General features: G+C 46.6%; 1 long non-coding RNA gene across 2 annotated transcripts in view; it reads right to left on the bottom strand.

The window, feature by feature from the left end:
• Positions 1-27511, bottom strand: part of LOC107973921 (uncharacterized) — a 149708-nt gene that overhangs the window by 32234 nt on the left and 89963 nt on the right. Inside the window, exons 5-6 of one of the 2 annotated variants that reach the window (XR_010150241.1) lie at positions 22112-22228; positions 19486-20104 (exon numbers count right to left, since the gene is read on the bottom strand). The exons of the other annotated variant lie outside the window; for it this stretch is intronic. This is a non-coding gene — a long non-coding RNA (uncharacterized LOC107973921). Of the gene's footprint in view, positions 1-19485; positions 20105-22111; positions 22229-27511 lie in introns of those variants that run through there. 2 annotated transcript variants of the gene reach the window in all.

Here is a 27511-nt window from a genome sequence, read left to right as displayed (position 1 = left end):
CTTAAGAGGAAAGAGGAAAGAATTCTACCCTTATACTGCATTTGAACTCAAGGCTGCAGCATCAACTCTTCCCTGAGTCTCTAGTCTCTTGGCCTTCCCTGCAGATTTTGGACTTGCCAGCCATCACAATTGCATGAACCAATTTTTTAAAATAAACTTCTCCCTCTCTCTCTCTCTCCATACGCACATATAAACACACAGACACATCCTGTTGGTTCTGTTTCTTTGGAGAACCCTGACTAATACACCTGTCAAGAACACAGCACAATACATATTCTACAATCCCATGAGGGTACTAACTGCACGACCAATACTATTTTTTAAAAGTGCAATTTTTTTGACATAAATGTTAATGTGTTTGTGAGTGGAGGGCTTTGGGGGAGCCCTAAGCCCTCTTCTCAACCTTGCCTTTACCTAGAAACTTCAGGTTTCATAATCTAAGAAACCCAGTTACCAGTGTCCTTTTCTGACCCTGTGTGCAAGGGAGAGAGAGGGCAGAAGAAATCCACCCCCTCGAAAACCCAGGAGCAGCCAATGCACATGCGCCCACTGCTCTTGTGTTGACTTGGTCTTTGTGACTAATTTTCCAAGGAGATAATTATCCGGTTAATTGCTCTGGTGCAAACAAGTCTCTGTCTACACTGAAGCAGGAAAACGGTGTCAATGTGGGCACAAACAGGGAGGGGCAACTTCCAGAGATTGGCTCATCTCATTCCTTCCTTTCTTCAACCAGTCAACAAACACATCTTCAGGAATTTGCCAATGTATAAGAAAGAAACAGGAATGTTTTTCACCAAGAGATGAGTTTTATTTGGCCAGCATGCCCTTTTTAAAACTTGGGAAATTTCTACTTAAAATCCAGATTCTAGCTTCTCTTTGCAAAAAAGAGCACCAAACCATTCTGCCTGCGTTTTTGTGTGGTATAGTGTAGTAAGGAGCTGGAGATAAGGAGATGAAGCAGGGCTTAAATTCTGCCGATCTCCACTGTTCCCTATGATCTCACAGCAGGCACTTCCATCATCTACTGCGTATCTAGGTATCTGAGGTGGAACCCCTTCAGCTATGCTGCCCTGGAGCTTCTGGAAGGCAGACCTTGCTTATTCACCTGGGGATTCCCTGCAGGGCTCTGCACAGTGACCAGCACACAGAAAACTCTCAAGGGAATCTCCTACATGAGTGAAGCGCAGGATTCAGCTAGATCACAGGACCTAGCTGAGGTCACAACCTGACTTCTCTAGTGGCAGGCAGTGCCAGTATCTGCCAGAAAGAAGGGAGTGGAGGCTGCTCCACAGAAATAAATAATACAGTCTGGGAGTGAGAGAAGAGTGGGTGTGTCGGGGCCAAGAATGCTGTCTGGGCAATTTCAGACAACAGCTTGGGTGCCTGGAGACAGGGCAGTGTGGATGTGTCGTTGTGCCCTAGGACATGTTGAAAGTCACACAGGCTTAGCAGAAAATGCCTAATGCACCATCAGCCCCCAGGGACTACTCTGCTGGCTGGTGGAAGGAAGGGAGATGGATCTAACTATTTATATTACAGCCAGCTCAGAAGAGACGTACAGTGTACACTTGATGGAAGCGAAACAGATATTAGATATTAGACATCTCTCACCCTCACCTTTGGTTACTTTTGAGTTTCCTGCTACCTCCCTTGTTCTTGGAGGAAAATTTCTTAAGTGGGTTTCTAGAAGAGGTTTCAGAAGAGTCACATAACATGATGTGCCCCTCCCTGAAATGGGCCTCTTCTCCTATCTGTCTTCATTGTGTCTCTGCCCCCCGGCTGTCTCCCCATGTCTGCCCATCCATAGCCTTCCCTATCCTCCAGACCCATCTCAAATCCTGCCTGCCCCTGGAGCCCTCCTCCATGCCCTCAGCCGAAAGCAGCCCTTCTTTTCATGCTACCATCCTCACAGAAGGCCACGGTGTTTCAAACCATGGAATGTCCTTCTAAGAGTGTGTTTGGACACAGCCATGTGACCCCAGTTGAGCTCAGGCAAGCAGAAGCATCCATTCTCAGAGCCAAAGAGGACATAGGACACATCACTTCCACACTCTACTTTCATACATGAGCCACGTGAGGCCAAAAGTGGAGACATGACGACCAAGGCCACAGAGCTGACCGGTGGTAGAGGCAGAATTGGAATCTGGTCTTGGGAGTTTGGGTGATATGTGGTGTGCTTGTTAAAGCTCAGCTCTGGAGTCAGGCGGGCCATTCACAAATCCTGTCCCAGCACCAACTAGCTGAGCAACTTTGGGCAAACAATTTAGTCTCCCTGTGTCTCCCCTTCCTCTTCTTTTCTGTAGAATGTGGATGATAACAGTATCTCCATTCAGGGTTTTTTTTTTTGTTGTTGTTGTTGTTGATTAAAAGAAAGAATCTATTTATGGAGTTCTTTACCTGTGCCAGAAAACCGAGCTCTCTGTAAAGAGAACTGAGTAGGCTGGGCACAGTGGCTCACAGCTGTAATCCCAGCACTTTGGGAGGCTGAGGTGGGAAGATCACTTGAGGTCAGGAGTTCAAGACCAGCTTGGTCAACATGGTGAACCCTTGTCTCTACTAAAAATACAAAAATTAGCCAGCCATGGTGGCACAACCTGTAATCCCAGTTACTTGGGATGCTGAGATATGAGAATCACTTGAACCTGGGAGGTAGAGGTTGCAGTGAGCCAAGATCGCACCACTGTACTCCAAAAAAAAAAAACAAAAACAAAGAAAGAAAAGAAAGAGAGGGAGAGAGAAAGAAAGAAGAGGAAGAAGAGGAAGAAAAGAAAGGAAGGAAGGAAGGAAGGAACTGAGTAAAGAGTTTTGTAAAATGTTATTTCAATTAATGGGTTACTACTATTCCCCAAGTTCCCCTAATGTTTTAGAATTGCCCAATATGGCACCCACCAGCCACGTGTGGCTATTTAAATTTAAATGACTCAGAATTAAATGAACAACTGAGTTCTTCAGTGGCACTAACCCCATTATAAGCATCCAGTAGCTGCCTGCAGCTAGTGGCTTCTTATTGGACAATGCAGATACAGGACATTTTCCACCACTGCAGAGCCTCCTGTTGGATAGTACAGGTTTAGAATCTAGGAGTCTGGAGGAGTCCTGGAAAAGTAGAAGAAGCTTATCTTTGGGCTCCTTTAAACAAACCCTTTTCTTTTCCTTCTCTTCAGGGCTGCCTCTGGCTTCTTGATTTGGATTGAAAACATGTACGTTCCTGGAGGAAAGGCCTGGAGACTGTGCTGGCTGCACCTGCTCCTGTGGGATGGGGCTCTAGGAAGGAGGACAGACAGAGCAGGAGAGGCTTGAGTCTCAGTAAGAGGGTCTGGGACCACCCTTACTGCTGTCATCACCCTGGCCAGTCTCCTAGAGAAGCAAGGCTTCTAAAGAGGAGAGAAGATAAACAACCTAGCACATTCAACCAATCTGCCCAGACAGCATTCTGGCGTTTTCAGCAGCAGTAAAGGAATGGGCGAGGACCCAGGAATTGCCACACTCCCACTCCCTTCCAAATAGTAAGGGGGATGGGAGAGTGCAGGGGGAAGAACCATCTGTGACCTGGAAAGTAGCCCTGGGGCACTGGAGCTTTCACCTTGGCCTTCTCTAGGCAGAAATTGATCCACTGGCAGACCTTGGCCTCTGCTCCAAGCTAACAGTATTGTTTTCAACACAGCAAGGCCAATGGGTGTTAAGCTGAGGTTTTCACTAGGTGCAGAAAGGGACTCCTTAAACCCGTGGCTCTCTGGCTAGGGATACGTTGTGCCAAGAAACAGACCCCTTTGGCCCACATATTAACACTGTGGCTACCTTAAGGGTCCTACCTCTAACTTGGGCCCCTCCCTTTCCTAGGGATAGCCAGAAGGACTTTCTTTTTCAAACTCTGCAATGGCTAAAACAAAATAAAGAAAAGGGAGTGGCAGAGAGAACATGGGGAGGGAAAGGGGGAAGGGAGCCAGGAAGACGAAGGAAAGAAAGAAAGAAAGAAAGGGAAGCAGGCTGGATGATGAAGGGACAGGGGGAGGAGAGGGAGAGCAGGGAACTTTGGGAACAGAACGTCCCAAATTGCAGAGGGTAACATGGCTGGCTGACACGCCCCTCCCAGCCCAGCCTCACACCATCTGCTGGGCTGACTCGCCCCTGGTGGCAGCTGGTCAGTGGGACCCAGCATGGACTTACCGAGAAAGCTGGGGGAAGAGGCCGAGGGGGTAGCTTTCCTTCCTCCCTGTGCTCTTGGAATGTTCATCCCATCCCTTCCTGCCAGGACTTGAGGTTCTGAGATGCAGTGGTCTCCCAGACCAGACAGAACGAGTGCCGGGAGGACTGGTGCTCTGCTCAGCCAGCCCCTCGCACCATCAGAGCTGCTCAACACACTTTCTAGAAATCCCAACACAGCGTCAAGCAAGCAGGGAAGGGGGATGCTGGCAGAGAGGGGAGCAGTTGGACAGAGAATTGGAGAAATGTGCTCTGGGGTCCCAGCTCTTTCGTAGCCTATTGAGGATGAAAAGATGACCTTGGAACCCATGTATCTGAGCCTACCCAACCTCTTTCATGCTGCCTGTGTTTACTGGTGGTTTTTCCAAAACAAAACGCAGTCGCTTCTCTGGTCACCTTGCCAATGCCTCACAGCCTTCTTGGCTGCTGAGATCTTTCTGTGCCTCAGCAGACAGTCAGGTTATGTACAGGAAGGCTGCTTCTCCAACCTTTCTCAGCTCTCTCGACCTCTCGCAGAATTCAGTTTTGTTCTTTTACAAATTTAATTAAAAAAAAAAAAAAAGGCTGAGACCCAGAAAAGGAAGATGACCAGGTGAGGAACACAAAGCTTGGGGTACCAGGCCAGGGAACCTGGGAGTCTGCATTCCAGTCTGGCACTTCCTCCTCCATGCCTCCCATTCCCCACTAAATGAGAAACAAATGAAGTTAACAGTCCCACACTCTACCGTGTAACCCAACAGGGTCTCAGACCTCCACCATCTCTTCTTAGATGCCTTTATCTTTTCTGTTACAGCTGGACATTTCCTCTTTATCTCTAAATGACCCAAAGCGGGTCTTGCCGGCTGATTAGATCCCTGCCTCCCAGGGCTATTGAGAAGCTAAGGATAGATTAGGGGGTGAAGGTTTCACGGACTATCCGTCATGGCCCCTGGGAGGTACAGTCCTATGAGTACAAGGTCCAGGGACTGCCAGTGGCTCCCATTCATTCACCACCCCCAGCAGAGACCTGCTGATGAAAATCATTACGCAGGGCCCTCGAAGTTTCCTGGAAATGGCTGAGGCCGCAGGCCTGCTTAATGGGAAGACACCATTTCCAATTTCCAAACAAATGAATTCACAGCTCAATTGCACTGCCTGGATGGTTCCAAATTCCTCCTGCTGAGCCTGATTTCCCTCCTACTTTTTTTTTTTAATTATTAAAAATATAGGCCATCTGCCATCCACGTAGGAGGAAGGAGACGGCTGGAGGGCCAAAAACAGATCCTACGTGATGCCAGGCCCATAATGCTCACCTCTGCCAAGCAGCCTCAACTATCCAATCCCAGAAAATGCCTGGAAGAGTCAGACTATTTCTTCCCAAAGGGGCTTTCTGTGTTTTTCTCAGAAGGAAATGAGTTTAGAAGGGCAAATGCAAAGTGCACGCAGCTAGGAGGAGGGGTCAGGATATGGGATTAGGAGAGATGGGAGGCCTAGACAGGAATCCCACATCAGCTTTTTCTTATGAAAGTCTGGACTTTGCATGGCTTCTTGACCCTGCTGACTCAGAGAAGAAAACTCAGATCTCTGATTTCCACATTAAGGTGCTTAGCACTGCCACACACACCCACTGGATCCTCAACAAAACTGTTTGACTTTACAACAACCCAGGTTTGCAGTAACAAAGCTACAATGTAACTCAGAATTCTTTTTGCTTAATTTGCATATGAGTCCTAGGACACCATGGGAAATGAATAGGTATGCCCAGTCACCCTGACTTTAATAGGTAGCTGAAGAAAAGGATTTTTTGTTAGCTCAGAAACCTACAAATTCACAAAAAGAACATTTGGTTTCCTACAGAAAGTCAGTTAACTCAGTAGTGCCGATGATAGACTTGAGAGCCCCCAGCTAATAGCAGTAAACCTCAGGGCTCTTGAGTGTTACAGGGACAATTACTAGTTTTAGCAGTTTATTCCGGCCCCATGGCATCAGGACCCAGGCTGCTTGAGTCTGAATACTGGTTCTTCATTTTGCAGCAGTATGAGCCCAGGCAAGTTGCTTAACCTCTTTGTGTCTGAGTTTCTTCTTTTATAAAATGGGCACAAATGTGGTACTTAAATATAGGGCTGCTGAAAATATTTAGCAAGTTAGTACATGTAACTTTAGAATAAGGCCTAGTACATAAGTAGCGGCTATCATATTTGCTGTTGAGCTTAGTTAGATACCACTTCTGGGGGTGGGTCCCTGTTCTTTGTTACATCCATGTGGTCCGTGGTCCCTGACATTCTGTCCCATGTCTCTAAACCAGAACACCTGTCTCATGTTCCAGAATATGGCATCCTGTTTCTGGAGGCCCAGCTCAAGACAAGAACTGCAACACCAGGAGCTAAATGGCCATAACATCTAGCAGTAGGTGGAACAGTTGAGGCTCATATCCTGCAGCCTCTCATAGAGAAGAAAAGACCCCCAAATTCACATCTGCCATGTGAAAAAGTCACTTGACTGGAAAGGATCTGTCATTGATTAAAACTGCCACAATTGAGCAGGAAGGTCTAGTTCTCCTCCCTTGAATCTGGACTGGCCTTAAAGACTTACTTGGCCAATAGAATGTGGCTAAGTGACACTCCAGGGCTTTGGAGACCAGGTCCTTAGAAGCCATGCAGCTTCTTCCTGCGTCACCTGAAACACTCTTAAAGCCATAAGCCACCATATAAGAAATCTGACTAGCCTGCTGCAGACACCACACGGCAAGGCCTGAGACTACATGGAGAGGAAGAGGGGCCCAGGTGAGCCCAGACATCCAGCCAGTCCCACCAAGGCACCAGACTTGTGAGTAGAGCTATCTTGGACCTGCCAAACCAACCCATCTGCCAGCTGTGTGCCAATGAGTGACTCTAGTTGCCACCATGAAGAGTTAAAGAACCATCCAGCTGAGCCCTGCTCAAATTCCCAACCATGAAATCATAATATATAAGAAATATGATAAAATATAACAAAATACTTGTTGTAAACCATTAAGTTTTGGGATAGTTGGTCATACAGCAATGGATAATAGTATCTGTACTAGATGTAATTAGAACTAAGAGCAGCAAAGTCAGATGAGACTAAAACATCTCATGAGTTAGTTCAGAGGACTTTTTTTTTTTAATCTGCTCTGAACCTTTTTCTTTGGGACTCATCTTCATTCTCTGATAACATTGCCCAGCATTATGACTTGTGGCAGAAATGGCTAGCCATTTAACAAACCTGTGTCCTTTCCTGCCAAGCTCACAGTTAGACTGCATTCCCAGACAGCATTACAATCTGTTCGTGTGACTGAGTTCTGGCCAGTGGAAATGTTAGACCTAGTCCCTGAAAGAACCCCATGCATGATGGTCCAGTTTCTCTTCCCCTATTAGGGGGCTGGATACTGATGCTTTTGGTGACCTTGGAAGCCACATGTTAAAGATGGCAGGACCTCCCTCACCCTGTGTTCTTAAGAAGGTTCTCCCAATATGACTATGTAAATAACTAAAAGGTAAACTTCCATTCTATTAAGTTACTGAGATTGTCAGGGATTGTTGTTACAGCAGCTAGAACTACTTTGCTAGTCCCTGTGGCTAGTGACTCTGCCCTTGGCAATCAGAAAATCCCCTCTCCCTGGCCACTGAGATTGTGCCTGTGATGGATATGAGACCCAGGCTGGACTGACAGAGTCACTTCCTGAAATGTGCTATGTACTGTCTTTCTCTAGAACCCATGGGGGCATGTTGCTTCCACAAAGAAAGGGAGAGGGAGTTTGAATGACACCAATGAACTCCTGGGTCCAGCTATACCTGAAGCTAGACCACTCCTTGGAATCCCCAGTAGCATGAGTCATCAGATCTCCTCTGGGCAAAAAGTCATTGCCAGTGTATTTATATTCTTCCTATAGAAAGGGATCTAACCAACACTAGAGGATTATTTTGGATTTAAGAAGAGTCCTTGGAGCCCAGTACATCCTAAGTTCATCATCGATGGTGAATGAGGCACTCAGAGCACCCTATCACACAAGGTCCTGCTGGTAAGTCAGTGGGTGCTTGTATTTTACATTAAGGCCATTTTACTGTATTCCTTACACACCAGCTAGGCTGGTAGCTCTGATCTAGGAAATGAATCCAGGATTAGAGACAAGAATCAGCTCTGCCCCTGGGTAAAACAGAATATTTGCCCCAAAAATGGTGTCCTTTTAAGAATTTTGAATAATTTTGGAAGTATCTCAATTCCAAAGCATGGTCATATGTAAAAACTTAGGGATGGTGTCTGGGAGGTGGAAGGAGGCAGATAGAAACACATGGTGGGGCAAAGAGGAGGCATCAAGGACTAGACAGAAGGTATAAATAATAGTTTAACATTTCACGTTTAAGGGAAATGCCTGAGCATTGATCTGCCACACACTCATCCTTTGCATTTGCTTTTATTCACATCTTTTTATCACCTATACTTTGCATATATTCCCATAGTAGTGGTTTGAATTGTGTCCCCCCAAAATACATGTTCAACTCCTAACCCCCAATACTTATAAACGTGATTTTATTTAGAAATAGGGTTTTTGCAAATGGCCATCAATGATGGACTGGATAAAGAAAATATGGTACATACACACTATGGAATACTATGCAGCCATAAAAAGGAACGAGATCATGTCCTTTGCAGGGACATGGATGGAGCTGGAAGCCATTATCCTCAGCAAACTAGCACAGGAACAGAAAACCAAACACCATGTTTTCTCACTTACAAGTGGGACCTGAACAATGAGAACACATGGACACAGGGAGGGGAACAACACACACTGGGGCCTGTCAGGGGTTGTGGGGGGAGGGAAAGCATGAGGATAAATAGCTGATGCATGCAGGGCTTAATACCTAGGTGATGGGTTGATAGGTGCAGCAAACCAACGTGGCACATGTTTACCTACGTAACAAACCTGCACGTCCTCCACACGTATCCCAGAACTTAAAATAAAAGTTAAAATAAATAAATAAATAAAAGAAATAGGGTTTTTGCAGATGTAATCTAGTTAAAATAAAGTCATTCTGGATTAGGGTAGGCCCTAAATCCAATGACTGGTTAAAAAAAAGAGAAGAAAATTGGAATACAGAGACAGAGAGAAGACACAAGGAAGTAGTCCATGTTACGACAAAGGCAGAGATTGGAGTGATGCAGCTTCAAACCAAGGGATGTCAAAGATGCTCAAAAAGCCATTGAAAGCCAGGAAGAAGCAAGTAAGGACTCTTCCCTAGAGCCCTCACAGGTAGTGTGGTCCCGCCAACACTTTGGATTTCAGATTTTTGGCCTCCAGGACTGTGAGAGAATATATTCATGTTGTTTGTTCTCTTAAACAACTAATTTTGTGATAACTTGTTATGGCAGCCCAGGAAACTAATACAACCATGTTTCTCATATATGCATGATATGGTTTGGCTCTGTGTCCCCACCCAAATCTCACCTTGAATTGTAATAATCCCCATGTGTCAAGGGTGGGACCAGGTAGAAGTTTTTGAATCATGGGGGCAGTTTCCCCCATGCTGTTCTCTTGATAATGAGTGAGTCTCACGAGATCTGACGGTTTTAGAAGCTTCTGGCATTTCCCCTGCTGGTTCCCATTTTGTCTCCTGCTGCCCTGTGAAGTGGTATCTTCCACCATATAAGTTTCCTGAGGGGTCCCTGGCCATGTGGAACTGTGAGTCAATTAAACCTCTTTCCTTTATAAATTACCCAGTCTCGGCAGTTAGTTCTTTATAGCGACATGAGAACAGACTAACACAATGCATAAATGCAAACAGAAAAGAGGCACATGAAGCAGTCAGTTCATTCATGAGCTAAAAGAAAATAAGTCCACCCAACTGGCTAAATGCAGCATATTCCAAAACAAGTGCTTGGAAGAAAGGATATGTTCTTATTTCTTGTTCTGTGTCTCTCTGCCTGTGCCCATATGCAGACAGATTCAGAATTACTCTCTAAGGATGATATTAAGTTTAGGCTGTGCCAACCTACTATAGCCCTGTGCCCAGCAGTGGAATGAGCCAAGCCTGGAAAGACTGCTCCCCCAAATTTTACCACTAAGGAGAGTGGAGTGGTTAAGGGTACAAGTGTGAGAACCAGACTTCTCTACTGTGTGACCTTGAGCAAGTTCTGTAAGTTCTCTGAGCCTCACTTTCCTTGCCTGTGAAATGGGCATAATTGTAAGGGCCACCTCCTGAGGTTATGGCAAAGAGTAAATGATCCGATACCTATAAGGCACACAACACAGGACTGGCATACAGAAAGGCCTCAAGGGTTGGCTGTGATTAGCAATTTCAATGGAGACAGACCCTGGCAGATCAGCACAATGGAAAATCTTAGGCAAAATAGCCTCGTCTGGGCCCTCATTCCCCATCTCTCTCTCTCGGTTTCCTTCTTTCTCTGTCCTTTTTCTCTCTCATACATTCACATTTTCATGGGTTCTCCCTGCCCCCTCTCAGTCCCTAATTGCACATCTATCTCTTCCTCTTGTCCTTGTCCCCAAATGTTCTACCTGCTTGTCTGTCTGTCGGCCTCTCCCACCCTCACACATGGCTTCATGAGGACCTCCTCTGCATCACATCATCTCCCATGACCACCTGCTCCATCGGTACATGACATTATTTATTAGGGATCTGGCTGACTTCATTTAAGGGACAAAACTCCCAGCCCCTCACCCTCCTCCTGCTTCCTCATTTTGAGGTGGAGACATCTGGAAACCGGTTTAATAAGGTGGCTGACAGGCAGCTGGTTCCTGAACTTCTCAGGGAGGCTCCAGGGAGCCATTCCGCAGAGGAAGCCGGAAGCCAATCCGGTGATGGACTGACGGTCTCAGGGAGAATCAGGTCAGATGCTCCAGGCAGAGAGAGGGCTACCTCCCACCTGCACTCACAGGAGGGGTCTACATCTGTAAAGAGGAAGGGACAAAGGGGTGGAGGCAGTTACAGAGGAAAATGTTCTGTCCCTCCTGCAGTGCCCCCCACTAGCTGTGTAACCTTGGGCAAGACACTAGACCTAGAGGAGTCTCCTCCATTCACACATGGATTTCACCAGATGAGTCTCAGATCCCTTCCTGCCTTAACATTCTAGAATCCTGGGGTGCAGCAAAGCCACCTGGTCAGAAATAAGACAGGAAGAAAGAGCAGTAAAAGGCCAGCCACAGTTTATTAAACTTGACAGAGACACTAGGCTGGGTGTGCTGTGGGACATCAAGATAAATAAAGGAATTTTGCAGGTTAAAAGAAGAGATGAAACATGGATCCCAATAATTCTCAGTGTTCCACATCAGAGCGCCCAGGAGTAGGAGCTTTTCCCAATGCTTCAGTCAGTTCATAACCAGATGGGAGAGACAAAACTTTCGTGCACAGAGAAAACAGAGACTAGCAAGGGCTGAGTGTAATTCATGTGATCAAGTACTGAGTGGTATTGGTCAGGCATAGCCCCTATAGAAATTGAGGACAGGCAGTTACCCAGAGAGCAGAGAGGAGTCAAGGAAAGCTTTCTGAAGCAGGTAGGACTTCAGCTGAACCTTGAAATATTTGTACTCATGGAAAGGAGAGAATAGGGGTTACCTGGGCCCAGTGAACAATGGAAATGCAAGGCCCCTTGTTCAAAAATGCCAGGACAGTGACAGCAGAGCATTAAACCAAATGCAAGCCCTTTTGAGCATCAGAGAGGTCACACTGCCATGAACCAGGCCCTAACACTGGGGTACCTGTCAGGGTGCTGGAAGCATGCTGCTTTTTCAACTGGGTGATGGTTTCATGAGCACATGCCTATGTAAATATCCTCCAAGCTGTACAGTTAAGATTAGTGCACTTTATGCACTTCTACTGTATGTATGCTTTGCCTCAAGGAAAAAGGCTAACACATACAAAAATTAAAAGCAGGACAAGAAACCAAAGGCTGCTCTCACGCACGGCCTGGTTAGCCTGTCCCCCCTTCCTCCAACTCTGCACACTGCCCAGAGTCTTTAGCGGCATTTATCACTCATAAGCTCCTTTGAAAGGAGCTGTGGTTTGGGGATTGCCACTGTCACATCATACTGCTACCCTTGGTACTCACATTGTTTTCTCCCCACCCCAACCACCATGCTCCCGGCTGAGAGTTTAAGCTGCTGCTTCTGCAGGGATTTTGCCTTCTCCTGCTGTCTGGGAGGCAGCCACTATCCTCTGTCTCAAGTTAACTAGGGGGGCATGCTGGTATGAATAGTGTCCCCACCAAAATTCATGTCCATTCAGAACATCAGAATGTGACCGTATTTGGAAACAGGGTCTTTGTAGATGTCATTAATGAAATGAGGTCACACTACAGTAGGGAGGGCCTGAAATCCAAACTGATGTTTATTCACTTGAGACGGTGTGGCTCTGCTGAAGTCTTCCCATCCTCCCCTAACCAGGTCTGTATTAGGTCCTCTTAAAATCAACAGAGATGGAGCAATGACCTAAATATGAAAGCTGAAACAAAAGCTGTCAGAAGAAAACATAAGGGTAAATCTTCATGATCTTGAATTTGACAGGGGATTCTTAGATTTAACACCAAAAGTACAAGCAATGAAACAAAAAAAATATAAATTGGACTTCAGAAAAATAAAAATTTTGGTGCAACAAAAGATGTTACCCACACAACGGGGGAGGTTTCGTTGTTTAGCAGGTGACAGCCCAATGGCCACAGCCAGGGAGGATTTAGGAGGGAATTTTATTACTTGCAACAAGTAAGGAGAACATAGCGGGTAGCTCTCGAAGCAGTGTCCCCCTTAGCTGGGATCTGAGTCAGGTTTTATAAGGATAGGGTAAGGTGGCAGGATCTGATTGGATCTTGGAATGAAGTGATGCCGGGAAGCAGGATCTGACTAGATCCTGCTATGTATGGTTTCCGTTTCTTAATTCTATTCCCATTCCTTGGTCCAAGCACTTAGATTCCCCTTGCGGTTGCACACTTGGTTCATCTGGGCATGCTCAGGTTACGTGACCTTCAACCTGGGGGGTCCATGGCAACTGAGAAACAATTCACAACTTTGCTACATAAAAGTTAAACCACATTCATCTGATGCAGTTACAAGGGCATTAGCAAGAAAATAAAAAGACTACCTATAGAATGGGAAAAAATATTTGCAAATTATATATCTGATAAGGCTCTAACATCCAGAATATTCAAAGAATTCTTCCAACAGAGCAATAAAAAGATACACAACCCATTTAGAGTACTTAAATGGATATTTCTCCAAAAAAGATATACAAAATGAGCAAAAAGCTAATGAAGAGATGTTTTGAGATTTTTTTGTTTGTTTGTTTGTCTCTTTTTAGAGCCGGAGTCTTGCTGTGTCACCAGACTGGAGTGCAGTGGCACAATCATGGCTCAATACAGCCTCAAACTCAAGGGCTCAAGCAATCCTATGCCTTGGCCTCCCAAGGATTACAGGCATGAGCCACTATGCCCAGCCAATGAAGAGAGGTTTAACATAACTGGTCATTAATGGGATGGAAATCAAAACTACAATGAGATAACACTTCAAATCCACAGGGATATCTATTAACATACTAAAAGACAAAAACAACATCAAAAAACAAAAAATAACAAGTGTTGGTAATGATGCGGAGAAATATGAGCTAGGCAGGTGAACCCCAAAACTGGGGCTTAGCCTGAGAAGTTTCTTGACTTCACTTAGGAAAGAATTCAAGAGTGAGACGGTGGCAGAAGAAAACAGCTTTACTGAGGCGGCAGTGTGACAACTCCATGACTGCTCCTGCAGAGCAAGCTACCCCACAGGCAATGTGCTGAAAGTAGCAGCTCAGGGGCAGTTCTGCAGTCATATTTAATTACCCACTTCTAATTATATGCAAACTAAGGGGCAGGTTATTCAGATAATTTTAGAAAAGGAGTGGTAACCTCCAGGCCATTGCCATGGAAAGGGGCAGTAATTTCCAAGTGTTGCCATGGAAATGCTAAACTGTCATGGTGCTGGTGCCTCTTCCCTGTTTAAGTCAGTCTTCAGTCCAGTCCAGAGTCAAATCCTACCTCCTACCTCATTGGGAATGTAAAATGGTGCAGCCACTATGGAAAACAGTTCGGCAGTTCCTCAAAAAGTTAAACATTGAGTACTTTGTGACCCAGCAATTCCACTCCTAGGTATGTACTCAAAAGAACTGAAAATAGATACTCAAACAAGTATTTGTTCATGCATGTTTATATCAGCCCTATTCGCAACAGCCAAAAGGTGGAAACAACCCAAATATTCATCAACAGATAAATGGATAAATGAAATGTAGTATACCCACACAATGGAACATTATTCAGTCACAAAAAAGAACAAAGTATTGATTCATTCTACAACTTAGATGAACCTTTAAAACAATTTAAATGAAAGAAGCCAGACACAAAAGGTCACATATTATATGATTCTTTTTATATAAAATATTCAGAGAAGCCAAATCACTAGAGACGAAGCAGATTACATTGCCAGTAGGGGGAAGAAGGGACTAGGGAGGGATTACTTAATGGATATGGAATATTCTCCTGGGGTTATTAAAAAAAAAAAAAGATTGAAACTCAAGAGAAGTGGTGCTTGTACAACACTGTGAATGCACTACGTGGCACTGAATTGTATACTTTTTGTTTTAATTTTTCTGTAGAGAGAGAGTCTCACTATTTGCCCAGGCTAGTCTCTAACTCCTGACCTCAAGTTACCCTCCTGCCTCAGCCTCCCAAAATGCTCAGATTACAGGCATGAACCAATGCACCTAGCCTGAATTGTATTCTTTTAAATGTTTGATTTTATATGATGTGAGTTTCACCTCAATAAAAATAATGAGTAAATAAATAAATAAATAAATACATGATTTTTGTAAAAAAGGTAAGAGAGAAAGAGTAGTGAATTGATTCGGACTCCTAGGAAACACTGATATTGCTATCTCATGGAACGCTGTAGCATGTCATCACAGGTGTACATGTTAGCAGCATGGCTCTGGTGCCGACGACCTGGGTTGGTAACCTAACTCTGCCTCTTGCTAGCTGAATAATCTTGGGTAACTGACTTAGCTCCTGTGCCTCAGTTGTCTCATTTGCAAATGGAAATAATACTATTATTATAAGATGACTGTGAGAACTGAATCAACTAATACATGCGAGCAGGCCTGGTTTGTGTTAAGTGCCCAGTAGACCTGAGCCATTCTCATTCCTTAAAGTTTAGGAATCTCAGTCTAACTTTGTCACCTTCTGCCACATCTAACTCCTGAGTGCCCTGCCATGTTTATGTTTAAGCTCAGGGTATATTTATGAGGTAGGTAAGTCGGGCCACAACCAACCTGGGGGTATTTAAACCCCATAGAAGGATTGCTTACCAAGCAAGAGCATTTTATGACAACCACTAGTTCTAGGTACAGAGTTGGCAGTGAAAAGAATATAGGACAAAGGAATAGCAAGGGGAGAAAAAGCAGAACAAGCTCTCGGGAATATCTAAGTGAGCCTCCCACCGTGTTTGGTAACGTTAAATTAAAGGTTTTCTCCCTTCCACCTCCCTCACCCTCACAGCTGTGGCCACAGATGTTACAAGAAACATTAGAACTAACCAACATTAGGAATTTGCATATGGTTTCTATACAGCTATTTAGTTAATACTTTTATTTAAATGGACTTCCTTTTTTCCTTCAATAAAGTTTATAGGAAATTTTATGTTATTACTCTAAGTAACAACCTGCCAGCCAAATTCAGACATCCACCTGTTTTTTCAAAGAAAGTTTTATTGTAACACAGCCACGCCCATTCGTTTTGTATTGTCAATGGCTGCCTTTGTGCTACAACCAGAGCTAAGCAGTTGCAACCAAGCCCTTGAGACTTGCAAAGCCAAAAGTATTTACTAAGTGGCTCTCTGAAGAAGAGTTTGTCCCTTCTCTATGTGCAAACCAGTGCCACTTATCTTAACTAGAAAGAAAAAGCGAAAATATTCAGTAAACAAAATATTTCAAATATTTTAAAAATTAAAAATATTTAAAATATTCAATTCTTAGATTCTCTTATTTCCACTCAAAAAATATTTGTCCATCCTATTCATTCTGTCATTCTCTATCTGGTACTTACTTAGGACACGCTGCAAGGTCCTGGGATGAGGAGATGAACAAAGTAGAAAGACCCCTGCTTTCACAGGATTCATGTTCCAGTGGGAAGAGACAGAGACTGAAAACCTAAGTATCCAAGGTTACCTTTAATTTTCATTGCAACAGAAAATCACCAACAACACAGCGCGTAGTAGGGTGACTGTGTGTTGAGGAGAGGATCATTTTGATTGGCGGTCTAGGAAGACTTGCCTGAGAAGGTGAACTGGGCACAAACTCTAGCATTCCTAAAAGAGAACATGAAGTGCAAAGGCCCTGAGGCCTGAGGCTAGTATGGGCTTGATAGATTTCTTTTTCTAGGCAACTGGATGCCATAGCAGCCATCTCTGATGTCGTCCCCCACACACTCTGGTGGCTATGGATTTGACTTGGTCAGAATGGGTTTTTGGAGGGCCGCACGTCGGCTTTACTGGTTTTGGGGAAGGACTGGACCTATAGCAAGATTCTGAACCACCCCTGAGGAGAACTGTGAAGTAAGCATTCTCTGAAAGCAGATGCTGAGATGGACTTTGAATGCATGATGTTTATTAGGGATCACTACTTGTGGGAGGGGATAGAATGAGGATTCAGGGAGGGAGAGATTAAATGCGATGCAGCCTGACAAGGTCTTGGCCAAGCTGGTGGGAAGCTCTGAAGTGAATATTGCTGGTCATCCCATCCTGGGTCAAGCAGAAATGGCCAGGCCTGTGTACTCCATCTTGCCCAGTCACTGGAGGTGGGCTGCCCTGAGAAGGGTGTGACCTTGAGCAAGTTTGTTCTCTGAAGCTGAGGTCAACCCCAAGGGACCTGACAGCTGGAAACCATCTGCTGACCACACCCCCATAGCTGGGCAAGAAGTCCTGCCCTGAACGGGGGTCTGGGCAGCACGCCTGCCGGTCGTCCACATAGAGGAAAGGCCCTGCTGTTGTGCCCTGAACACCTCTCCCATTCTTCCCCAGAACCTCATAGCCAGCTGCCCAGAAGGGTTTGAAAATGACCTGAAAAGTGAAGCCTCGCTAAGGCGTCAGCTGGAACAACTTACTGCGCAAGTTTTTTCTCTGAGGACTCAAAGACGGGAAGCCATCAGGACCTAATAAATAAGCAAATTTATTCATTCACGCATCTAATAAGAAATGATGAGTCGTATTACTATGCATCGCAGTGAAAAACTCAGGGGGGATCTGACACTCTGCTAGATTGGGGGTTATGACTATTTTACAGTGCTCCTTGCAGAGCATGAAATAGACGCCCACTTCCTGAAGTGACTTATGGTTCAGCCTATTGTACCACCCAGGACTGTTCAGTCCCCAGCACAGTGAGCCACCAGAGAAAGGGGGAGAAAGCTGTGATTCAGTTACTCACCGAAAACCACTGGACCAGGTCAGCTCAGAAGACACCCTGGAAATTCCCCTGAGGACCCCAGGAATGCCTGGAAGTGAGACAGCGAGTAAGTGTGGCCAGGACTCCTCCTCAGAACGGGCTCCTCTGGGGGATGGCCCAGCAGTGGAAACCTCTGTTCACAGAAAACCATTTGGGAACCCTCAATTTAAGCCAGTCATCTTGTTGAAAATACGTGATGTTTTGTGTAACCAGTGCCTGTTAGACTCCAGTCTCTGATATGTCCCCCAGGCAAGCAGAGGCCCATGGAAGGGAGGTACCATGCGGAAGGACACACAGCCAGCTCCTGCAGGCCAGGAGGACAGCCCCAGTCCTGGCCCCTTCGGTCCTGTTTTCTTTATCGCTGTCCACTTGGTGTCACACCCATCCCATGGCTGGTCCTCCCAGCTGCTTGGCTCCCCCATGGACTCGGTGCTGGGTGCCAGCTCCCCTCCACCCTGAGCCCAGCTGGCCTTCTGCACACTGGCAATGCCATGTCTCCCACAATCTGCAGCAGGCTGTTGCCATCTTAGCATCACCTAGCAATGCCTTCATCCACATGCTTCCCTGTACACATCAAAACAGGGGGAGCTTCTCCACACCCACCACTGCCCTGGAAAGCCCTGAGGGGGACAAGCATGGCAGCACACAGCATCCAGAGAGAGCAGCTGTGCAAGCGCAGTGTCTGCTAGAAAGGGAGATGCTGCCCAGAGGGATGAGTTTACATAGGAAGTGAGAGTGGCCCTCAACGTCCCTAGAACCTCTCTACTGGCCTCGAGGAGAGGTGCTGATGGCTCTCATCTGTGCCCAGAGGGGCCTCCAAGCCATGTTGGGGGCTCCACGTTGGGACATGGTCTCCTGCTCCCACCCACTTTGAGAACTCTGGCTTTATCCTCCAGAAAGCTTCAGAAGCTGCTGTTTGAGGAGCCTGAGCCCCAAACTGAGTCCTTTGGAAAATACAAAGTGAATTTACAAAGGTAAACACAGGGAGCTAAGCACCCCCTTAGTAGGATTCAGCAAGAGGAAGATCTAGAGTTTGGTGAAAGAGGGTCAAGAGTCAAACAATCTAGGTGAGTGTCTTTTCACCAGGCCTTCCTCCTCAGAACCCCTTGGCCGTGTGTTTAAGGTCTAGGTTCATCAGGCCCACTGAAGGGGAGCACATTAGGAGGTCTGGAGAGGCCGCCCCACTGAAGGGGAGCACATAAGGAGGTCTAGAGAGGCCACCCCACTGAAGGGGAGCACATTAGGAGGTCTGAAGAGGAGCACATTAGGAGGTCTGAAGGGGAGCACATTAGGAGGTCTGGAGAGACCACACTTGACTCCACTTCTTGGATTGCTCTGAGCATCGTGAGCCATGAGAACCACTGACCAGATAGAGCCTGGTCTTGTGTCCACCATAGGACTGGCAAGCTTCTGGGGACCTTGGTTTTCTATATAAATGGATTGCAGAATTTCTTTTACTTTGGGAGATTTTTTTTTTTTTTTTTTTTTTTTTTTTGAGACAGAGTCTTGCTCTGTCGCCCAGGCTTGAGTGCAGTGGCGTCATCTGGGCTCACTGCAAGCTCCGCCTCTCGGGTTCACGCCATTCTCCTGCCTCAGCCTCCCCAGTAGCTGGGACTACAGGTGCCTGCCGCCACGCCCAGCTAATTTTTTTTTTTTTTGTATTTTTAGTAGAGACGGGGTTTCACCATGTTAGCCAGGATGGTCTCAATCTCCTGACCTCGTGATCCGCCAGCCTCAGCCTCCCAAAGTGCTGGGATTACAGGCGTGAGCCACTGTGCGCGGCCTACTTTTGGAGATTTTACGGTTTACAACGCACTTCATGTATATGGTCTTGTTTGGTTCTCACAGCACCCTAGGATGTGGAAAGGGACTGTCACTGTCAGGAAAGGCAGGCCAAGCCAAGGAAAGGGGGTGGGGCAGCAAGTGGGGTAGGAGAGGCAGTCAGAGGATGTGGGCACTTGACTGGCTGAAGGGGACTCCTAAGAGCATGTACCCCCCACCCAACCCCACAACCAAATCATTGCAGCAAGAGGAAGAAAGAGTGAGAAGATCTTAAGAGGGGTGGAACTGCACCCAGCAAGAGGGGAGGGGAAAGTCACATTAAGGCACTGGAAGCCAATAGGACTGAGTGGGGTGCATGCAAGGAGAGGAGGGTGCTTGGAGGCTGGTGGAGGGGGAAAGAGCTGGGAGAGAAGACGCCCGGTATTGGAGGGTGTCAGGACCAGGCCTGGTAGCCTTGGGAGAGCCCTAAGAAGAGCTGTTCTCTGAAGAGGCCTGGAAGGGAGTGGCTGCCCCAGGATGGGTGTGAAGATGTCACAGTTCCTGAAGGAGACATCTGTCAGTCTGCATCTGTTTCCAGCCAAGCAGAGCAGGAAAGGCTTTGGGATGGCTGTGAGCCCAGGATCCGAGATGGGAAGTGATGACGGCATGAATCACTGGGGAAGGACAGAGAGGAGAAGATGACCAAGGCATGATCCTTTCTTCTTCCACTCCACCCCTGCTCATCTCCATTCCTGTACCTCTCTCTACTCTGTCTCAGTGGCTCAGAGCCAAGGGTGGCTCCTCCCCTTACCTGGCAGGATCCTCCTGAAGGCTGACTGCCAGTCCACCCCCCAACTCAATCATCTTCGAGAACAGTGGCAAAACTGCCTTTGACCTTATTTTTTTTTAAGGCTAATGAACATGATGTGAAATTAAGAAATAAAGAATGGATTAACATGAATGCCTTAAAGCACGATTTCAATATTGCATGGTAGAGCAACTTTGTATGTAGAAAACAAGGAGGCCCCTCAGAGGCCATCAAATCTGGACAGGATCCTCTTAAAAGCTATAATCTTTCAGTCTCCCAGCTTCCATCTGGCTGTCCCATCTTCCCCCTCGTCTGTCTTCTCTGGGCATGAAGAATACCTAATTCCTGGCCTTAGCATGATAACGCTCGCCCCGTCATAGGAAGGAGGGTCACAGTTTCATTGCACTCGTCCATCTTGCTCTCTTCCCCTCTCCCAGGACTTTCAGAGCAATAGCCTGGCTCTGAAGCTGACCAGTGATTCCAGGAAGTATGAAAAGAAAAATAAAAAGACCCCAAACCAAGGTTTTAAATGACTGTGCCAGGCCAGAAATGCCAAAAGCCAGGACAGGTAGGAGAGCTCAGCCCCCTATGCAGTTTGCAGTGGGCCCTGGGGGCCTGTGGGCATTGCCACTCTTAGGCCAGACACTCTGAGCCACAGCTTGGCAAGCGATGCAAACACACATTTATACCTTCAACTCTCTAGTCCCCACAAACAAGCGCATTTGGGGGTACCTAATTTATTTTGCTCCCCTCTTTCCTTCTGCATCCAAGACTTGATTGAGAAGTGAATCAGTCTCAAAAAGCAGAAAGAAGGGGAGTGGGAGCACATCCAGACCCTGGCAGGAGATGATGTCTGTGCCAGCCCCTCTTCCCTTCTTCCTCCCTGAAGGTCACCCACAGCCACTCCAACAGCTTCCTACCTCAGCCACCATCATCTCTCTGCCCTGGGGCTTTCTCTGGCCTCAGGAATATGATCTACTTACACATGGGGCAGGTTGAGAGCACAGAGGTCAGTGTCTCAGAAGCAACCCATGAGGAATGGGAGTTGGTAAATAAACACCCAGTTTCCTCCTAGAGGGAGTGCCTCTCCAAATATCCCCATCCAGACTGAGCCCCGGTGCCCATACAAACAACCCACTCATTAACACATCTGCTTCCCACATCCCACTTTCCCTATTTTTTTTTTTTAAGATGGAATATCACTCTGTCACGCAGGCTGGAGTGCAGTGGTGCAATCTCAGCTCACTGCAACCTCCACTTCCCAGGTTCAGGCAATTCTCCCATCCCAGCCTCCTGAGTAGCTGAGAGTACAGGCGCACGCCACCATGCCCAGCTAATTTTTATACTTTTAGTAGAGACAGGGTTTCACCATATTGGCCAGGCTGGTCTCGAATTCCTGACCTCAGGTGATCTACCCATCTCAGCCTCCCAGAGTGCTGGGATTACAGGCATGAGCCACCACATCAGGCCCAATATTCCCTATTTTCTACCATGCTTCCTGGAATCACCTCATGAATAAATCATTGCACCGAAAATCTCTCTTCAAGGTACACTCTGAGGGAACCCAAAATGAATTTAGGATGGGGCTTAAGGAATCTAATATGGGGATCATCCACACTCCTGCATGGAGTGTGTCCCTATGCGCCACTATTGGGTCTGCCTGGGTGACAGTCAACCATCTGAGAACTGCAGGCAAGAAGAAGGAACTGGGCCCCTCACTCCACAGACACTGCCCAGCTCTGAAACTGTTCACTGGAAGCTGGGTCGGGCTGCAGAACTCCCAGGTCCACAGGCAAGTCCTTTCATCTACTTTAAGCCACTTTAACCTGGCATGGAAGGCAGTGGGATTTTGTGTGAGGCAAGTGAGACATACTCTGAAAAGTTGAGGTGACCCCAAGGCATGATTTCTGCTCAGAAGTGCCCGTCCTGGTGAGTTCCGAATTGTCTGTCCCAGCCCCTGCAAAGATGCAGGCGCAATCTCCAGGAAACCCTGGCAACCCGGAAAACACAAATCAGTGAGTACGGATCAAGAGAATTTCATATTGCTTGGAAAGAAAGAAAACATCTTAAACTACTTTCCGAAGAGCCCCAGACCTGAAGCCAGCATGTAGCCACCAGCACGGGTCCCTCCCGCACACAGCACGTGGCCCATCTCCTGAGCACTTGGGCCGACAACTCCCGGGCCTCTCTTCCCTGTGTCATTCATTTCTCTCTCAGTAGTTGACCTTTCATCTCTCAGCCCACCCCTGCCACTTGGCCACTAAACCACAGGAGAGGAGGAATTCCAGGGAGAAGCTGAGAGCAGTCTGGGTGGCCAGAAAGGGAGCAGCCCCATCAGTGAGCCCAGGAGGGGAGGCAAGATCCTAACTCCTGAGCCCAGAGCCAAGGAGGTGGGCAGGGCTGGCGGTAGGGGTGACTCCCCTTGATTCCAAAACCCTTGTGTATTTTCAGGGAAATTGTATCCATATGTTTCTGATTCATTAACACTTAACTCATCAACATGTTATGTGATGAGAGTTATTTGAAGTCCAACACGCCTGTTTAATGAGACTAAAGAGCTTTATTACTCTTTTATTTTTTGAGAAAGGATGGGATTTTTATTTTCCTCTTTTCTCTCCAGAAAAGCAAGCAGTCATATCCTGTACAGTGATTCAGGCCTATGAAACTGACATCTTTGGAAAGACTACAAGACAAAAAGGCAAAAGTCCATGTATTGGACTTGGATCTGCCTTGACTGAGGTGATCTTCTCTTGACCACTTATCTTCTTGAGCTTCTGCACACATCCAAACTCCTCAAGTGACACAGAAAGATGCTTACAGCCAAAGGATTCACATGGCATCGAAGTTCCTGAAGTCCCTAACTTATCTGTTTATCGTTGTCACCTCCTCATCATCTATGCCTTGCCCAGACTTTAGTTACATAAATTCTGTTCTTAATGAAAACCTTCAAGATGAAGTCTGAGGAAGTATGAGTGTGGCAGGGGCCAAAAGCAATTCTTTAATGGCTATGAAGGTTTAGTCTCCAGAATCAGCTGAACCTCAGACAGAATAAGGTTGCTTGGACAAAAACAGGGAACCGTTGGATGAAAAGAGAAGCAGGAAGAACTGAGCATCCAGGACATGAGGTACCAGATTATTAACTAAGGAAACTGTAGAATCTTCCTTTCTGTACATCCCAAATTAAAGGGTGATCAGACTCACCTTCTCATTGCATCTTTGACCTACTAAGTTGCTAATTAGCTACCCTTCCCAGAGGCAGAAGAATGGGTAAGATGACCTTCGGGGACCCTTGCTCCCCCAGGGCTTTTACCATTCTCTCCATCAGCCCAGCTTAACTCAGCAGAGCCCACTAAGAACAGAGGGCCATTATGTCATTCTTCTCTTAAGACCATGGACTCCTAGGGATGAAAAGGTCAGATGCCTCCAGTGCCCTCTGGGGCAGCCCATAGTTGCTAGTGCTTTGTCATGCTGGGTGAGGACAAAGCCAGAAAAGTAACCATGGGCTCTCCCAGCTGGTGAATCTAGCCTCCAGTCATCCTCTGTCATTCAGCCAGGGCAGAGACTTGGCTGCATGGATTATTCTGGCTCCTGAGCACAGAGTTGAGGTACCATGCATGAAGATGGCAGTTTAGATGCTGGAATGATTTCACACACTGAGAATGGGGGTGGGAAAGAGAAACCATCTGTGTGCAAGTGAGTGTTGATGTCCATAGAATCCCAGATGCAGAGAATGTTGCTTACTGAATACCTCAGTCCAGTTATGCCCACTGCAGAGATGACATCTAGTCCTACATTGCTTTTTCCTCCGATACTAAGGTTACAACTTATGGATGGAATAATTCCTGTGTCAATCAACATACCTTTATTAAATACCTGGGACAGAGGGAGAGAGAGAGAGAGTGAGAGTGAGAGGAGGCACCAAAGACAGAAGCCTCAGTCTTTTTACAACCTAACCTTAGAGGTGATATTCTATTGCTTCTGCTGTATTCTCTCCACTAGAAGCAAGTCTAGTGTAAGTAAGACTGACTTACTCTAAGTCCAGCTCATGCTCAACGTGAAGGGGTTCCACAAGGGTGTGACTACCTGGAGGCAGGGATCACTGGGGGCCATCTCAGAGGCTGCCTTCCACATACAACCAGGGTGGAAGTCAGAAGATGTGCATTCAACCTGGCTCAGTCTTTGCCACTTTCTGGGCATAAGCCTCATGCCTCTGGGATTTCCATTCTATCAGCAAAGCAAATGAGTTAAGATTTTTTTTCTGTTGTTAAGAGCCATGACATAGTGCCCTTGGAGAGTAAGTGGCAGACCCCTCAGGTGGCTAAATGCCTTGAAAAGTCAACCATCCCTGCCTTTTTTACAGAAAACCTTCTTCCTGGGCCATACACATGAGCCTTTTATTGTCATAGCCCTCCCGGGGAGGACACCTCTTTCCTATTGGGAATGCTTCCTGGTGTCTAAGCTTCCATTTGTTCCACCGAAGCTTTGCCCGCCCCCCGCCTTTTTTTTTTTTTTTTTTTTTTTTTTGAGATGGAGTCTTGCTCCATCACACAGGCTGCAGTGCAGTGGCATGATCTCAGCTCACTGCAATCTCCGCCTCCTAGGTACAAGCGATTCTTCTGCCTGAGCCTCCTGAGTAGCTGGAACTGCAGGTGTGTGCCACCATACCCGACTAATTTTGTATTTTTAGTAGAGACGGGGTTGCACCATGTTGGCCACACTGGTCTCGAACTCCTGACCTCGTGATCCGCCCACCTCCGCCTCCCAAAGTGCTGGGATTACAGGCATGAGCCACCGCACCCGGCCACCTTGCCCCTTCTCATCCGTGCCTGTTCTTATTGGTGCCAGAGACACTTTTGCAGGTTTATCTCTCTAATAATCTTTACATAATTTAAACATGGAGCACCTGGCCCCCTGGGTGTCTGGATGACAGATGACTTCCCACCAATAAGCCAGATCACCAGTGTAGGCACTAATTCAGACAGGAGGAGATTGTGTTCAGCTGCCCTTTTCCACATGGCTCATTCTGGTATTGACTTGTTCTATGGCCCTTTCTTGACCAGGCACCATCAAGTCAGAAAAACACTGAAGAGACAGAGAAAACTACATGAATCAAGGAAAGAAAGGAAGAAGAAGAGGTTATCTGAAATTGAACTTACCAAGACTTAGCACTTGACTGGGAATCTCATTGTCTCTTCCCACAAGATATTTGTGAAGGTCATTATCTTTGTGGTCAGGAGGAAGAGACTTGAGCTTTGTGTCCACAGCCAGTTTGTCAAGATCAGGCCCATATCTGTTTCACATTAAGCTGTGAACCATTCTTAAACTTTGTTTCACAGTACCTTAGAGTAGTTTTGAGTAAAGCAAATCCTTTCTGTAACCTAGGATTAAATCCTATTAGACTTCAATGAACAAGAGCCACCAGAATTGACTTTCTTTATCCTAGCCCATGGACAGTTACCTTCCCAATGTCTTGTGTGTACCACTGGTTCTCTTTAGGGAGCCAGACTATATTAAAACTGTGGATATCATCAGGAAAATATCACAGGTGAACCTCTAGGTCCCAAAGAGTGCTGGGACTCAGGACCCCATCCAGAGAGTGGATGAATTCTAGCCCTAGCCCTCTTCACCCAGGACCATGTGCTGGAGAAGAATGTGGTTCAGGCCATTGGAGGTAGGCCCAAGTGCTGCACAGGTAGGCTATCAGCCTCACCCTCCACTTCTCTCCTGGCCTCCCTCTCAGAGCCTCCCAGGACTGGGAGGAGAAGGTGCCCCTCCAGGTGCTGATGCTGAGTTCTTTCTGGAGCATGTACAGCCTGACTAAAAAGGACCAGCTGTGTGAAATGGGAGGCAAAGCTCATAAATGACCTATGAATTTTACTCACTGCCATAAACACATCAGAATCATAAGAACTTGATAGCCCTTCACAACCTCCCCAGATGTCTCCCCCTTGGCATTGAGAAGAGAGCCTGAGAACCATGACCAGGGCCAATTTTGCCTGAGGCTCAGGCACATGCACCTCCTTCTAAGGGGATCTCCTGATGCCCATTAGTGACTCACTGATGAGAGCAGCAGCCCCAGAATGACTGCAGAATTCTTCCTCCTCCTTCTACATTGACCCAATGCCCAAACCCTGCCTGCCTGCTGAAGTGCACAGAATGGGTTTATGCATCATCCCTGAAGCCGTGGCCCCTTTCAGTGATCAAAGGACTGTAAGTACCAAAAGTCCAATGTGTTCACTACGATCACAAAGCACTCACCACTGTGGGCAGTGTATTCTGCTTGTGATAAGAATCATCGCATTTAATCCTCAAAATAGCCCCATAAGGATGTTTGCAAATGAGCATGAGGGAGATTAAGAAAGAACGTTACCAAAGGTCACACGGCTAGAATGGTTGAGCTAGAATTTGGACCTAGGCAACCTGACTTAACTGCCACTCCATGAGGCCCCATGATATTTCACAGCTCTCAATAAATGTAGCTGGAGGTAGCTTTTGTCTGTTTGGAAAGACAAAACCATGATTTACACATCATACGTTTTTAAGAACAAGCTCTCCCTAGGGAGATTGTGTTTTCCCAAGATCAGATCTAATTGGTCTGAGGGCCTAGGAGATGGGGGCCTCTTTGTCACCCCTCTTTTTGGGTAGCACTGCTAGAGAACAGCCTTATACTGAGAAGTCAGGAATCCTCCCCCACAGCCCATGCCCTACCTTCTGGGAGCCCCAGGTTTTACACACTAGGCAGGGTAACATGAAGGACAAAGGGTAAGGACTAGGAAATGGGAGTCCGGCCTCCCCATGTGTCCTTGGGCTCTCCTCAGACCCGGTGCTTAGAGATTGTGATTTGGGAACCAGAAGGAAGGGCAGGGACAGGCATCTGTCATCTTGGCTGTAAAGCTACTATCTCTCATATTAGGCGTCTGGTACGCACAACCTCTAAGGCACTATCCAGATGTGCCCGATCACCTCACTGCAGAAGCTAGATAACCACCACCAACATAGCAAGGGGCAGAATGATCCCTGAAATTAATTTGTGGATGCAGATTTTTAAGTTGTCAGGGGCCTTAGGAATCACCCACTACAGCTCTTCCATTTTACAGGTGAGGCAAATGAATTCTAGACAATTGCTTTTGAATTCCTTTGTTAGGATAAATCCAGTCATGAGTAACTGAGTTCACATGTGTTCACTAGAGCTCCCACCACCTGCATCCAGGAACTCATCAGAACTTCTGTGAAGCTTTGAGCCGGCAGTCACAGGAGTAACTCTTTGGCCCAG

This window comes from Pan troglodytes, chromosome 13 (assembly GCF_028858775.2).
Source record: "Pan troglodytes isolate AG18354 chromosome 13, NHGRI_mPanTro3-v2.0_pri, whole genome shotgun sequence".
Lineage (NCBI taxonomy): Eukaryota > Metazoa > Chordata > Mammalia > Primates > Hominidae > Pan > Pan troglodytes.
This window is presented reverse-complemented; position numbering and strand designations above follow the sequence as displayed.